Source organism: Phacochoerus africanus, chromosome 10 (genome assembly GCF_016906955.1).
Source record: "Phacochoerus africanus isolate WHEZ1 chromosome 10, ROS_Pafr_v1, whole genome shotgun sequence".
NCBI classification, from domain to species: domain Eukaryota; kingdom Metazoa; phylum Chordata; class Mammalia; order Artiodactyla; family Suidae; genus Phacochoerus; species Phacochoerus africanus.
In genome coordinates this window covers 105,985,225-106,002,938 of record NC_062553.1, presented here as the reverse complement: position 1 = coordinate 106,002,938, position 17,714 = coordinate 105,985,225, and positions in this window count along the sequence as shown.

Here is a 17,714-nt window from a genome sequence, read left to right as displayed (position 1 = left end):
ATATGGAGGTTCCCAGGCTAGTGGTCGAATCAGAGTTACAGCTGCCAGCCTATACCACACCACAGTAACGTGGGATCCAAGCCATGTCTGAGACATACAGCACAGCTCAGGGCAATGCTGGATCCTTGACCCAATGAGCGAGGCCAGGGATCAAACCTGCAAAGTCATGGTTACTAGTCGGGTTTGTTAACCACTGAACCATGACAGGAACTCCTATTTTTTCAATTATAGTGGTTTACAGTGTTCTGTCAATTTTCTACTGTACAGCAAAGTGACCCAGTCGTGTGTGTGTATATATTCTCTTTCTTACATTATCCTCTATCATGTTCCATCACAAGTAATTAGATATAGTTCCCAGTGACATACAGCAGGATCTCATTGCTTATCAATTCCAAATGCAATAGTTTACATGTATTAACTCCAGATTCCCAGGCCATTCCACACTCCCCCCTCCCCTTGGCAACCACAAGTCTCTTCTCCATGTTCATGATTTTCTTTTTTGTGGAAAGTTTCTTTTGTGCCATATGTTAGATTCCAGGTACAAGTGATATCATGTGGTATTTGTCTTTCTCTCTCTGACTTACTTAGTATGAGATTTTCTAGTACCATCCATGTTGCTGCAAATGGCATTATTTTGTCCTTTTTATGGCTGAGTAGTATTCCATTGTGTATAAATACCACTTCTTCTTAAACCATTCATCTGTCAAAGGATATTTAGGTTGTTTCCATGTCTGGGCTATTGTGAATAGTGCTGCAATGAAGATACAGGTGAATGTGTCTTTTTCAAGGAAAATTTTGACCATATATATGCCCAAGAGTGGGATTGCTAGGTCATATAGTAGTTCTATACATAGTTTGCTGAGGTACATAAATACTTTTTTCTGTAGTGGTTATATCAATTTACATTGACACCAACAGTATAGGAGGATTCTCTTTTCTCCACACCCTCTCTAGCATTGTTATTTGTGGATTTACTAATGATGGCCATTCTGACTGGTGTGAGGTGGTATCTCATGGTAGTTTTGATTTGCATTTCTCTAATAATCAGTGATGTTGAGCATTTTTTCATGTTCCTGTTGGCCATCTGTATATCTTTTTGGGAGAAATGTCTATTCAGGTCTTCTGCCCATTTTTCAATTGGATTATTTTTTTGCTCTTGAGTTGTATAAATTGTTTGTATATTTTAGAGATTAATCCCTTATCAGTCGCATCATTTGAAACTATATTCTCCCAATCTGTAGGTGTCTTTTTGTGTTTTTGTTTTAATGATTTCTTTTGTTGTACAAAAGCTTGTCAATTTGATTTGGTCCCATTAGTTTACTTTTGTGTTTATTTCTATGGCCTTTGGAGACTGACCAAAGAAGACATTTGTAAGGTTTATGTCAGAGAATGTTTTGCCTATGTTCCCTTCTAGGAATTTGATGTATTTTCTTATGTTTAAGTCTTTAAACCATTTTGAGTTTGTTTTTATGCCTGGTGTGTGGGTGCATTCCAGTTTCATCAATTTACATGTGGCTGTCCAGTTTTACCAGCAACACTTGCTGAAAAGACTGTCTTTTTCCCATTTTATATTCTAGCATCCTTTGCCGAAGATTAATTAACCGTAGGTGTCTGGGTTTATTTGTGGGTTCTCTGTTCTTTTCCATTGGTCTGTGTGTCTGTTTTGATACCAGGACCACACTGTCTTGATTACCATGGCTTTGCAATATTGCCTGAAGTCTGGGAGAGTTATGCCTCCTGCTTGGTTTTCATTCCTCAGGATGACTTTGGTAATTCTGGGTATTTTATGGTTCCATATAATTTTTTTGGATTGTTTGGTCTAGTTCTGTGAAAAATGTCATGGGTAATTTGATAGGGATTGCACTGAATGTGTAGATTGCATTGGGTAGTATGGCCATTTTAATAGTAATAATTCTTCCAACTCAGGAACACAGAATATCCTTCCATTTCTATGAATCCTCTTTAATTTCCTTGATTAATGTTACATAGTTTTTAGCATATAAGTCTTTCACCTCCTTGGTCAGGTTTATTCATAGGTATTTGATTTTTGGTGGGTGCAATTTTAAAAGGTGTTGTATTTTTGTATACTTTTTCTAATATTTCATTGTGAATATATGGAAATTTTCTGAATGTTAATCTTGTATTCTGCTACTTCACTTACTTCATCAGTCAGTTCAGGCAGTTTCTGTATGGAGTCCTTAGGGTTTCCTATGTATAGTATCATGTTTTCTGCATACAGTGACAGTTTTACCTCTTCTCTTCCAATTTGGATACCTTTTATTTCATTTGTGTTTCTGATTCCTGTGCCTAGATGTTATCTTCCCAATTTCTTTCATTTAACTGTTCAAAGCCCCATACTTTATAAATGGTTGTCTTAATGATCTTCAGTATACCGTGAGGAATGATTCAGGATTTCTACATGCTACCATGCTACCAAAGAGATACTCCTAGAGTACTCCATTCTTAATGATAAGTCAGAACTTCTAAAAAAGAGAATGAACAAAGTCATTTGTTTGAAGTCATTGATGGGAACATAAAAAAAGACCATGATTTGTCACTGGTATCAGTAAGGTGTTAGTTTCAATTCTATTACCATGATTAATACTTGTATGACTAAAGTGTAATCAATTACCTACTAAATTTTGCTTAGCTTATTAATAAAAAATAAATCATAACACCTGTCTATTATAATGGTGGTTTTATATTTATACACACACCTATACACACATTTACCCACTATTTTAAATTGAGTTACAGTTGATTTACAATATTATATGGTTCAGCTATGCAAAATAATTCATAATTTTTAAAGGTTATATTTCATGTACAGTCATATGTTAAAAAATATTGACTTCATTCCCTGTTGTACAAGACATACTTGTAGCTTATATATTTTATGTGCAGCAGTGTGTAGCTATTAATCCCCTACCCATATCTTGCCCCTCCCCACTTCTTTCTCTCTAATTATAACTACTTATTTCTTCACATCTGAGTCTGTTTCATTTTTTTATATTTACTAGTTTTTTTATATTTCACAAATAAATCATATACAATATTCATCTTTCTCTAACTTATTTCACTAATTATAATACCCTCAAAGTCCACCCATGTTGTTGAAAATGACAAAAATTCATTAGTTTTTATAGCTGAGTAGAACTCCTTTGTGTGTGCGGTTGTGTATCACATCTTATTTATTCATTCATCTATTGATATACACTAAATTTGCTTCCATATCTTGGCTATTGTAAATAATACAGCTATGAGTATTGGGATGCATCTGTCTTTTCAAATTATTGTTTTTGGTTTTTCTGGATATATACTCAAAAGTGAAAAGGCTGGATCATATGGTAGCTCAGTTTTTATTATTTTTTTTATTATTTTTATATTTTTTAGGGCCACACCAGTGGCATATGGAGGTCCCCAGTCTAGGAATCTAAGCAGAGCTACAGCTGCTGGCCTACGCCACAGCAACTTGGCATCTGAGCTGCATCTGCAACCTACACCACAGCTCACCGCCATGCCAGATCCTTAACCCACTGAGCAAGGTCAGGGATTGAACCCGGAACCTCATAGTTACTAGTTGGATTAATTTCCGCTGAGCCATGATGGGAACTCCAATTTTCAGTTTTTTGAAGAAACTCCATATTATTTGTGACATTGGCTATATCCATTTACACTTCCACTGACATTGTACAGGGTGCCGTTTTCTCCATAGACTTGCCAACATTTATTTGTGGTCTTATTGATGATAGCCATTGTTAGGGCTGTGAGGTGATCTCTCAAGTTGGTTTTAATTTGCATTTCTCTGATCAGAGATGTTGAGCATCTTTTTATGTGCCTGTTAGCCATCTGCATGTCTTCTTTGGAAAAACGTCTATTCAGGTCTTCTGCCCATTTTGTAGTTGTGGTGTTTGATTTTTCATTGTTGAGTTGTATGAACTATTTTATGCCTTTTGGATTTTAACCCCCTATGGGTAATATCATTTGCAAAGTTTCTTTCATTCATTACTTTATCTTTTCATTTTGTTGATGATTCCCTTTGATGTGCAAAAGCTTTTAAGTTTAATTAGGTCTCCTTTGCTTTTGTTTATTTTGCCTTAGCAGACATATAGAAAAAAAATATTGGTACAATTTATATCAAAGACTGTTCTGCCTATATTTTCTTCGAGGATTTTTGTGGTTTCTAGTCTTACATTTAAGCCTATAATCCATTTTGAGTTTATTTTTGTATTAGGCAAGTTATAGTTTCACTTTTAACATGTATTTACCCAATTTTCACAGCACCAATTATTGAAGAAACTCTTTTTCTTCATTGTATATTCTTACCTCCTTTGTCTGTGATAGATTATTTGGCTATAAGTGCAAGGGTATATTTCTGAGCTCTATTCTAGTCCACTGAATTCTATGTCTGTGCCATTATCATACTCTTTCAATTATTGTGGCTTTGTCTGTTTAAGCTCTGTTGTTCTTTCAATGGTTGCTTTGTCTATTCAGGGGCTTTTTTTGTTTCTGCACAAACTGTAAAATTATTTGTTCTAGTTCTGTGAAAACTGCCATTGTTATTTTGACAGGAAGTGCACTGAATCTGGAGATTGCCTTGGGTAATTAATATAAATTCTTCTAAGTTACGAATATGGTTTATCTTTCTATCTGCCAGTGCTATCTTCAATTCATTTGATCAATGGTTTATAGTTTTCTAAGGATAGGCTTTTTACCTCCTTAGGTATAGGTTTTTTCCTAAGTATCTCAGTCCTTTTGATGTGTTTGTAAGTGGAATTTTTACCTTAATTTCTCTTCCTGATATTTCATTGTTAGTGTATAGAAATGTAACAGATTTATGTATATGAATTTTTTATCCTGAAACTTTACCCAATTCATTGAAGAGCTCTAGTACTTTTTGGCGGCTTCTTTAGGATTTTCTATGTATAGTATCATGTCATCTACAGTGACCATATTACTTCTTCCTTTATCATTTGGACTATATTTAGTTTTCTTGTCTGATTGCTGTACTATAATTTTCAATACTGTGTTGACTAAAAATGCTAAAAGTTAGTATATGTTTTTGTGATCTTACAGAAATACTTTCAGCTCGTGACCATTGAGTATTATTTTTTAGCTATGGGCTTGTCATATATGGACTATATATTGAGGTATTTTTCCTCTCTTTATACTTTGTGAAATACTTTCATCATAAATAGATTTTGAGGAGTTCCCATTGTGCTCAGCAGGTCAAGAATCGCATATAGCATCTTTGAAGATACAGGTTTAATCCTGTCCCTTGCTCAGTGGGTTAAGGATCCAGTGTTGCCTCAAGTTGCAGTGTAGGTCACAGACGCAGCTTGGATCCAGAATTGCCATTTCTATGGCTGTGGTAGAGACCACAGCTGCAGCTGTGATTCAAACCCTAACCTGGGAACTTCCATATGCTGCAGGTGTGGCTGTAAAAAGAAAAAGTGGATTTTGAATTTCTGTCAACTTTCTCTGCATCTATTGAGATCAAATTATTTTCATTATTTAGTTTACTAATGTAGTGTATCATATTGGTTGATTTGTAAATATTGAAACATCCTTGAATCTCTGAGATAAATCCCACTTAGTCATGATTTATGATCATTTTAATGCATTGCTGAATTAAGCTTTTTCCCTTTTTGGAATTTTTGTAACTATGTTCATCGGTGGTATTGATCTATAATTTTCCTTTTTGTGATATTTTGTCTAATTTTTACGATCATGGTGATGCTGACCTCATAGAATGAGTTTGAAAGGATTCTATCCTCTGAAATTTTTGGAAGAGTTTGAGAAGCCTAGGGGTTAACTTTTCCCTAAATATTTGGTAGAATAGAACTGTGAAGACTTCTGCTCCTGGACTTTTGTTTCGGGTAGTTCTTTAAATTTTTGATTCAATTTCATTGCTGGTAATTGGTCTGTACATAGCTACTGTTTATCCCTAGTTCAACCTTTGGATATTCCACATTTCTAAGAATTTGTCCATTGTATTGGCATATCACTGTTTGTAGAATTCTCTTATGATTCTTTAAATTTATTTGGTGTAGATTATAATTTCTTTTTCATTTCCAATTTTTTTTAAATTTGAGCCCTCTTTTTTGTTGATGTATATAATAAAAGTTATCACTTATCTTTTCAAAGAACCAGCTCATACTTTGATCCTTTCTCTTATGTTTTCAGTCTTTATTTCATTTATTACTGTTCTGATATATATTATTTCTTTCTTTCTACTAACTTTGAATGTTTTTTGTTATTTCCCCAGTTGTTTTAGATGTAAAATTAGGTTGTTTAGTTTTTTCTTGTTTCCTGAGGTAAGTTTTTATTGCTATACACTTCCCTTTCAGAACTACTTTTGCTATGCCTCATTGATTTTTGGATTGTTGCATTTTCATTTGTTTTGAGGTAATGTTTGATTTCCTCTTCAGTATCATTAGTTGTCCATTGTTTAGTTGCATGTTGTTTATTTAGCCTCCAAGTGTTCGTGGTTTTTGAAGTTTTTTTCTCATAGTTGAGTTTAGTCTCATGGTGTTAGTTTTGCAGTGGATGCTTGATATTACTGCAGTTTTCTTAAATGTACCAATACTTATTTTGTGGCCTAAAAATGTGTTCTCTCCTGGAGAATATTCCATGTGCACTTGAAACGAATGTGTATTCTGCTTTTGAATGCAATGTTCTATTTAGTTCATCTAATATGTAGTTTATGGTCAGTGTTTTTAATTTTGTTACTTTTTCTGATGATCTGTATATTGATGTAAGTAGGGTATTGAAGTCCCCTACTATTAGTCTGTTCTTGTCAATTCTTCCCTTTATATCTTTTATTATTTGCTTTATAATTTAGATGCTCTTATGTTGAGTACATCTATATTTAAAATTGTTATACCTTCGTGGATTGATCTGTTGATCATTATATAATATCATTCATTGTCTCTTGCAACAGTCATGTAAACTCTACTTCGTCTGATATAGATAGCGCTACCCTAGATCTCTTTTGACTTACATTTGAATGGAATAACTTTTTAGATTGCTCACTTTGTTTGTTTGTATCTTTAAATCTGAATTGAGTTTCTTGTAGGTAGCACATATATGGGTCTAATTTTTGTATCTATTCAACCACCGGCCTGTCTTTAGAGTATTTAGTCCATTTACCATTTTTTTTTGTCTTTTGTCTTCTTAGGGCTGCACCCATGGCATATGGAGGTTCCCAGGCTAGAGGTCCTAATCAGAGCTACAGCTGCTGGTCTATGCCAGAGCCACAGAAACAATAGATCCTAGTCGCATCTGAGGCCTACACCACAGCTCACAGCAACACTGGATCCTTAACCCATTGAGTGAGGCCAGGGGTTGAACCCACAACCTCATGGTTCCTTGTCAGATTTATTTCGGCTGTGCCATGACGGGAACTCCCTATTTACCTTTAAAGAAGTTATTGATATGTAGTTACTTTTGCCATTATGTCAGTTGCTTTGGGTTGTTTTGCACTTCATTGTTAGTTTCTCCTTTTCTTTTCTTCTCCTGTGATTTGATGTTTATCTTTACGGCTGTGTTTGGATTCCCTTCTTTGTGTGTGTGTGTGTAATCACAGATTTCCAGTTTGTTTTTACTATGTGGATTATAAATAGCAGTGTGTATGTATGTATGTATAGATAGATTGTTTTAAGTTTCTGATTTCTTAATTTCAAATGCATTTTAACAACCCTGCATTTCTATTCTATTCCCTCACAATGACTGTTTTTGAAATCATATTTTAACATCTAATTTTTTGTATGTATCCCTTAATTGCTTACTATATATATAGATGATTTTAATGCTTTTGCTTTTTACTTTCCTACTAACTTTGTGTGTGGACAAATAACTACCATTACTTGTTACTTACTTTTATCATAATGCTCTTTGAAAAAACAAACATATAATGTAAGTAGAGTATCTAGAACCACGTTTGGAGACCAGTAGGTACTTTGGGAAAATTATAAACTATAAAACAGGGTTATTTTATATTAGGTTATTTTGTTTTAGAGTTAAAATTTCAGAAATGACTTACCAGAAAAAGGGATAACAGTAGCCTTTTATGAAGAATATTCTTTCTTACATGTGAAGGAAGAGAATCTCCAGTAATCATATAAATTACTATAGAACAACAAAATGTGTTAAAAGAAGTTTTCCACAGTTGAACATTTTCTCCAGCTTCCAGGCATAATGTTTTTTTTTATACTAATGTTTTCTTTGTGTTTGTAAGTGTCAAAATTAATGTACATCAATCTCCCTCTGCAATTAAACCTAAGAAAGTGCTATCACATGGACTGGGACAGCTAATAAAAACCGGAGGACATATATTATTTTACTTTATTGGCTTATTTTATTTAAGTAGTTGATTTTATATATTTTCCTAATCTTAAATTGTTAATGATTTGTTACTATAAATATTTATACCTGGAAAATATATTTTTGAATTAAGCTAACTTGGTTACTCTCCAAGGATCGTATTTTATATTCTCAAAATAAACATGATTAATTAGAATTCTTGGAGTTTTTGTTGTGGCACAGGGTTTAAGAAACTAACTGCAGCAACTTGGGTCACTGCAGAGGCAGAGGTTTGATCCTCAGCCCCGCACAGTGAGTTAAAAGATCCTTTGTTGCCACAGCTGTGGTATAAGTCACAATTTTGGCTCAGATTCAGTCCCTAGCTCGGGAACTTCCATATGCCATGGGAATGGTCATTAAAAAAAATTCTTAAAAATTAGAAATTTAATCCACCATGCTTAACTTCAATGTATTTTTTGTCAGTTATATTAAGATTGATGTACATCATTGTATAAGTTTAAGGTGTACAACATAATGGTTTGAATTACGTATATTGTAAAATGATTACCTAAATAAGCTTAGTTAGCATCCATTGTAACCTATATATAAAATATGAAGCAAAAAATAGTTTTCTTCTAGAGATTAGAACTCTTAGAATCTACAACTTTCATATATATCAGAGCAGTATTAGCCATAGTTACCATGCTCTATGTCACTTTTCTATTACTTATTTCTCTTAACTGGAAGTTTGTACATTCTGACCACCTCCCTTGAATTTTCCCTCCACACACCCTCTATCTCTGATAACTACAAATCTGATCTCCTTTTCCATTAGTTTTTTTTTTTCCCCACTGTACAGCAAGGGGATCAAGTTATCTTCACATGTGTACATTAGTTTTTATTGTTTCTGTTGTTGTTTTGTTTTTAAGTTTCCACGTGTGAGTTCACGCAGTAGCTGTATTTTTCCACCTGGAATCTCACTTAGCATAATGCCTTTTACGTCCATCATATTATTTCACGTGGCAGATAACCTCACTGTTGTAGCTGAACAACATTCCTTTGTGTGTGTTTCTGTACCACAGCTTTATCCATTCACATGTCCCTGGATACTAAAGTTTTTCCATGTCTTGTCTGTTATAAATATTGCTGTAGTGAACATAAAGGTAGAGCAGTCTTTTCAAGTTAGTGTTTTTGTTTCCTTTGGATATATTTCTAGAATTGGAATCACTGGATCATATAGTTGTTATATTTTTAAATTTTAGAGGATCCTCCATACTGTTGCCTATAGTAGCTCTACCAGTGTACAATTCCTCCAATAATGCACAGAGGTATCCTTCACATTCTTGCCAGGATATTTTTTATCTTTTGTCTTTTTGATGATTGTCATTCTAATAAGTATGAGGTAATATCTCATTTTAGTCATGATTTGCCTTTCCTTAACAACTAGTGTCATGATCATCTTTTCACATACCTGTGGACCATTCACATATTTTTGGTTAAAAGGTCTATTCAGGTCTTTTGTTGATTTTTAAGTTGGCCTTTCATTGTTTCTGGAATAGTATTAATTGTATAAGTTTTTTTATTATATTTGGATATTAATCTTTATCAATATATGGTTTACAAATAATTTTTCTCATTCTGTAAGTTATCTTTTTTACTTTGTTGAGTTTTAAAAAATTCTGTGCAGTAGCTTGTTATTTTGATGTAGTCCTACTTGTTTATTTTTGATTTTGCTGCTTGTGCTGTATGTATCATACTCCAAAATAAATCATTGCAAAGACCCACATCAAAGAGCTTTTTTCCTATATGTTTTTCTTAGTTGTCATAGTTTCTGGGTTCACATTTAAGACTTTAATCTATTTCAAGATTTTTTTGAGTAGTTTAAAATAGAGGTTTAGTTTTGTTCTTTCACATATTAATATCCAATCTTCTTAGCACCATTTATTGAAGAGATGATCTTTACACAATTGAGTATTTCTGGCTCTCTTGTCAAATATTATCTGACTGTATATACTTGGGTTTACTTTTGTTCCTAGCCCTCAATTCTTTACCACTGATCTATTTGCTTCTTTTTACGCCAGTACCATACTGTTTCAATGAGTTCAACTTTATAGTATAGATTTAAATCAAGAAGTAGGATGCCTCCTCCTATTTTGTTTTTCTTTCTCAGGATTGCTCTGGCTAGTGTGTGTGTGTGTATATATGTGTGTGTGTGTGTGTGTGTATATATATATATATATGTGTGTGTGTATATATATATATACACACACTTATTTTAAGATTGGTTTTTCTACTTCTGTAAAAAAAGTGCATTTGGAATATTGGTAGGTATTGCACTGAATCTAAAATTGGCTTTTGGTAGTAGGGACATTTTAACAATTCTTCCAATCCATGAGCAGAAAATAGTTTTCCATTTATTTGTGTAATCTTGAATATCTATCATCAATATATCATACTTTTTAAAGTAGAGATCTTTAACCTCCTTGGTTAAGTTTATTCATATGTGTTCTATTGTTTTCAATGCTATCATAAATGGGATCACTCTTTTAGTTTCTTTTTTAAGAAAAAGTATGTGTACATGCTACTGAGTTTTGTGTGTTCATTATGTCCTACAACTTTTGTAAAATTGTTGATTAAATCTGGTGGTTTTTAGTGGTTGTTTTAGGATTTTCTATGTACAAAATTATGGCATCAAAAAATAGAATTTTACTTCTTCCATTATCATTATGGTGCCTTTTATGTATTTCTATTTGCCTGATCCTTATGGCAAGTATTTACAATACTCTGTTGAATAGGAATATGGGAGTAGGCATCCTTGTATTTTTCCTGGTCTTAGAGGAAAAGCTTTAAACATTTCATCATTAAGTGTGATGTTTGCTGTAGGCTTATATATGTGGCCTTTATTATGTTAGGTATTTTCCTTCTATAATTTATGTTATGATTTTTTTGTCATGAACAGATGTTAAGTTCTTCAAATGCTTTATCTGTGTTGATTGAGGTAATTATATAATTTTTCATTTATTGTATTAATGTGATATATCACATTAATTTGTATACATTGAATCATCCTTGCATTCAAGGTATAAATCCCACCTGATCATTGTGAGGATCCTTTTACTGTGCTGCTGGATTTGGTTTGCTAGTATTTTGAGAATTTTTGCATCTATATTCATCACGGATGTTGGCCTCTTGTTTTCTGATTTTCTTTTTCTGGCTTTGATGTAAGAGTAATGCTGGCCTTATAAAATGAGTTTGGAAATATTTACTCCTATTCAATTTATTAGAAAATTTTGAGAATGATTAACATTAATTATTTTTTAAATGCTTTGTAAAATTTATCAGTGGAGCTACCTAATCCTGGGATTGTCTTCACTGGGAGATTCCAGGTGGTCTTGTCAGTCCTTCTTGTCAAATAGGGGCAGGTGTCTCACTCCGCAGTGAGTATAGCTGTTTTCTTGCCTGGGCACAACTGAAAGGGCTCACCTCAGTCAACTCCCAAATTTTCTCAAACAAGCTTTCTGGCCTTGTGCTCTTCATCAGGTTGGGCTATGATTCAGCTCTTCTGTCTGGGCATGGGCAGACCATCCTCCAAGACCAATAAAATTTCTTATTCAAGGACCTAAATCAGGCTGACTTTGACCCTACTGTGTTCCCTCTCATCATACTATACCACCAAATTGATTTTGCAGATGAGAAAATCTTCTTGTTGGGACTACTACTTGGACGCTGCAGGTGGGAAGTCTGTGTAACAAGATCCATGTGATATTTTGCTCAAGCCTCTTCCCCTTTTCCATCACAATCACCTAACCAGTGGCTGAACATCACAGACTCCCTTTGCAATCTAAATATGGCAAAACTAGATCAGGGGCTCCCATGAAGCAACCCATAATTGTGTGAGGTAGATGTCACCCCTCTTGGGCTCTCTTTTCATTAATCTTAGCTTCCTGTATGCAGTCTGTTTTGTTTTTTGTGGTACAGGGTTTGGGGAAGTGGTGGTTCCAGCCTCTCTCCTAGGTTCTAGGATTCCCTCATTGATGTATTATCCATAAATAGTTGTTAGATATTCTTCTTTTGAGGGAGACAAAAGTAAGAAATGACCTATATCACCATCTTGGTAATGCATCTCACCAAATTAATTTTTTTCTCATGTAAATTTATGTTTTTAACTGATAATAACCTGAGTTCAAGTAACTGCTTCTCTGCTTGATTTTGGGATATCCTATTTTGAGGATGGCTAGTTGATAAAATTGACAATTGTCCCCATTCCCTTTTGCCATGTTTAAAATAACTTTTAAAAATTTTGGCATGTGAGTCCACATCATTAACAATATACTAGTTTCATACATTCTTATTTGTGATTCAGTGTGACATTTAATTTTAATTTCCTTAAAAATTATAAGGATTTTTTTTTATTTCTACTCCCTTGAGCTTTGGTGCCCAGGTTGCAGAATTAGTTCCTGTACTTCTCCATCAATTTTTTTTTATTGGTTCCATTACAAACTTTGCCAGGATTTTGCAAACATCAAGGCTCATCTTTTCTGAAGCTGCCTTAATTTAATACTTTAATTCCCCATAAGAGCTCTACTCCATCCAATCTGTAGGGATTTTATCACCTGCTAGACTTGCCCCACCTAGCTCCCTGCTACACACTCTCCCCCTGCTTCCTTCCTGCCACCTGGCTCCTGTCCCCAGGCAGATGTACTCACTCCCTTGTAGGAGCAGAAATTGGAGAAAGAATCACTTGGACAGGCCATGCCTTTATTCCAGTGATGAGGCCACTGTCCAATAATTTGTCACTCTTTTATTTATAAACTTTATTGGTATATAATAGGTGACTTACAATGTTCTATTAGCTGAAGGTATACAGCAAAGCAAAATAGCCATACATATACATATATATCCATTCTTTTTGTGATTATTTCCCTATATAGGCCATTACAGAATTTTGAATAGATTTCCCTGAGCTATCCTTGTTACCAATTAATTTTGTATATAGTAGTGTGTATATGCCAACCCCAACCTCTTGATCCAACCCTCCCCCCAGTTTTCCCTTTTGTAACTAGTTTGGTTTCAAAATCTTTGTGACTGTTTCTGTTTTGTGAATAAATTATTTTATACCATTTTAATAGATTCCATATATTAGTAATCTCATAATGTTTGCCTTTCTCTGACTCCTTTCACTTAGTGTGATAATCTCTAGGTCCAACCATGTTGCTTCGATTATTTCATGCTTTTTTATGGTTGAGTAATATCCCATTATATATGCACCACATCTTGATCCAATCCTCTGTTGCTGGATGTTTTGGTTGCTTCCATGTCTTGGATATTGTTAATAGTGCTTCAGTGAACATGGGGGTAATATATCCTGTCAAATATGTTTTTTTCTTGGTATATGCCAAGCAGAGGAATTACTGGATCATATGGTAGTTCTATTTTTAGTTTTTTAAGGAAACTCCACACTGCTCTCTCCAAATTAGTTGCCACAACTTACATTTCTACCACTGTCTAGTGTGGGTTCCCTTTTTTCCATACCCTCTCCAGCATTTACTGTTTTTAGAGTTTTTGATGATGGCCATTCTGAGAGGTATGAGGTGATACTTAATTGTAATTTTGATTTGACTTCTCTAATAATTAATGGTGTTGAGCATCTTATCATGTGCTTTTTGTCCACTTTCCTGTCTCTTTGAAGAAATGTCTATTTAGATATTCTGACTACTATTTTTTTGTCTTTTTAGGGCTGCACCTATAGCATATTGATATTCCCAGGCTAAGAGTCCAATCAGAGCCTAGCTGCCAGCCTACACCACAGCCACAGCAACATCAGATCCAAGCTGAATTTGTGACCTACACCACAGCTCACAGCAATGCCAGATCCTTAACCCACTGATTGAGGCCAAGGATTGAACCTGCATCCTCATGTATATAGTCAGGTTCATTACTGCTGAGCCTCAATGGGAACTCCCTTTGGAGTATTTTTTGACTGAGTTCTTTGTGTTTTTGATATAAAAACATATGTTAATTTTAGAGATTAATCTCTTGTTGCTTTGTTTGCCCAAAGATAATCTCCCATTCTGTGGGTTGTCTTTTCATTTTTTATGATTTCTTTTGCTATACAAAGGCTTTTAAGTTGAATTAGGTCCTATTTGCTTATTTTTATTTTCATGACTCTAGGAGATAGACCCATAAATATGTTGCTGCAATTATGTCAGTGTTCTGCCTATATTTTCCTCCAAAAGTTCTGTAGTATCCAGCCTTACATTAGGTTTTTGATCAATTTTGAGGTTTTTTGTTTATGGTGTTAGAGAATGTTCTAATTTCATTCCTTTTCCATGTAGCTGGCTAGTTTTCCCAGCACCGTTTATTGAAGAGGCTATCTTTTGTTCATTGTACAGTCTTACATCTTTTGTTGTAGATTAATTGACCAGAGGTGCACAGGTTTATTTTTGAGCTTGCTTGCTTGCTTGCTTGCTTTTTTCATTTTCTTTTCTTTTCTTTTCTTTTCTACATCCACGGAATATGGAAGGTCCCAGGCCAGGGGTCAAATTGGAGCTGTAGCTGCCAGCCTATGCTGCAGCCACAGTGACTCGGGATCCAAGCCATGGCTATGACTTACACCACAGATCGTGGCAACACTGGATCCTTAAACTGAGTGAGACCAGGAATCAAACCTGCATCCTCATGGAAACTAGTCAGTTTCATTACCACTGAGCCTTGATGGGAACTCCAAAAATCAGAGCTTTCTATCCTTTTCCACTGATGCGTATGTCTGTTTTTGTACCAATACCATAAAATTTGGATGACTGTAGCTTTGTAATATAGTCTAAAGTTGGGAAGACTGCTTTCTCCAGCTCCATTTTTCTTTCTCAGGATTGCTTTGGTTATTAAGGTACTTTTGTATTTACATACAAATTTAAAATTTTTTTATTCTGGTTCTGTGAAAAGTAGTTTAACAGGGATTGCACAGAATCTGCAGATTGCCTTGGCTAGTATATTCATTTTGACAATGTTGATTCTTCCAATCCAAGAACATTTATTTCCATCTGTTTGTGTAATCTTCAATTTCCTTCATCAGTGTCGTAAGAGTTTTCATACTACAGGGATTTTTCCTCTTGAAGTAGGTTTATTCCTAGGTAATTTATTCCCTTTGATGCAATGGTAAATGGGATTATTTACTTAAGGATAAATTGACAATAACACAAAAATATTGGGAGATTTTAACACCCTACTTTCAGCAATGGGCAGATCATCCAGACATAAAATCAATAAAGAAACACAGGCCTTAAATGATGTATTGGACCAGATATACTTGATATTTATAGAACATTTCAACCAAAATCAGAATACAGTTTGTCCTCAAGTGCTCATGGAACAGTCTCCAGGATAGATCACATCTTAGGCCACAAATCAAGAATCAGTAAATTTAAGAACTTCCATATGACCCCACAATCCCACTCTTGGGCATCTATCCGGACAAAACTCTACTTAAAAGAGACACGTGCACCCGCATGTTCATTGCAGCACTATTCACAATAGCCAAGGCATGGAAACAACCCAAATGTCCATCGACAGAGGATTGGATTCAGAAGAGGTGGTATATATACACAATGGAATACTACTCAGCCATAAAAAGGAATGACATAATGCCATTTGCAGCAACATGGGTGGAACTAGAGACTCTCATACTGAATGAAATGAGTCAGAAAGACAAAGAGAAATACCATATGATATCACTTATATCTGGAATCTAATATCCAGCACAATGAACATCTCCTTAGAAAAGAAAATCATGGAGTTGGAGAAGAGACTTGTGGATGCCTGATGGGAGTGGGAGGGAGTGGGAGGTATCGGGAGTTTGGGCTTATCAGACACAACTTAGAACAGATGTACAAGGAGATCCTGCTGAATAGCATTGAGAACTTTGTCTAGATACTCATGTTGCAACAGAAGAAAGGCTGGGGGAAAAATGCAATTGTAATGTATACATGTAAGGATAACCTGAACCCCTTGCTGTACAGTGGGAAAAAAAATAATAATAAATAATTTAAAAAAAATTTAAATCATAGCAAGCATTTTTTCTGACTACAACACTATGAGACTAGGAATCAACTACAAGAAAAAAAACAACCAATGTATTACTGAATAAATCAAAGAGGAAATACAAAAATACCTGGAGACAAATGGCAATGAAGAAACAATAATCCAAAACCTTTGGGACACAGCCAAAGCAGTTCTCAGAAGGAGGATTTATAACAACACAATCTCACCTCAGGAAACAAGAAAAAACCCCAACAACCTAACCTTATACCTAAAGCAACCAGAGAAAGAAAAACAAAACCCAAAGTTAGTAGAATGAAAGAAACCATAAAAATCAGAGCAGAGGAGTTCCCTTCGTGGCGCAGTGGTTAACGAATCTGACTAGGAACCATGAGGTGGCGGGTTCGGTCCCTGCCCTTGCTCAGTGGGTTAATGATCCGGCGTTGCCGTGAGCTGTGGTGTAGGTTGCAGACGTGGCTCGGATCCCGCGTTGCTGTGGCTCTGGCGTAGGCTGGTGGCTCCAGCTCCGATTCAACCCCTAGCCTGGGAACCTCCATATGCCGCGGGAGCAGCCCAAGAAATAGCAACAACAACAACAATAACAACAACAACAACAACAACAAAAAACAGAGCAGAAATAAAGGAAACAGAAGTGAAGATAACAATAGAAAAGATTAATGAAACTAAAAGCTCATTCTTTGAAAAAATCAACAAAATTTGATAAACCGTTAGCCAGACTCAGCAAGAATAAAAGGCAGCAGGATCAAATTGATAAAATTAGAAATGAAAAAGAAGTTACAACAAACACTGCAGAAATAGAATCATAAGAGACTACTACAAGCAACTATATGCCAATAAAATGGGCAAGCTAGAAGAAATGGACAAATTATTAGAAGGGTACAATCATCCAACATTTATCCAGGAAGAAATAGAAAATATGAACAGTCACAAGTACTGAAATTGAACCTGTGATTTAAAAATTTCCAACAGGAGTTCCTGTTATCGCACAGTGGTTGATGAATCTGACTAGGAGCCATGAGGTTGCGGGTTCAATCCCGGGCCTAGCTCAGTTGGTTAAGGATTCGGCGTTGCCATGAGCTGTGGTGTAGGTTGCAGATGCGGCTCGGATTCCACGTTTCTGTGGGTCTGGAGTAGGCTGGCGGCCTTAGAAAAGGCAAAAAGACCAAAAAAATAAAATTAAAATAAAAAATTTAAAAAAAAAACTTCCAACAAGCAAGAGTCCAGGACCAGATGGCTTCACAGGTGAATTCTATCAAATATTTAGAAAGGTGTTAACATATATCATTCTGAAACTTTTCCAAAAAACTGCAGAGTAATGAACACTCCCAAGTTTATTCTATGAGGAAACCATCACC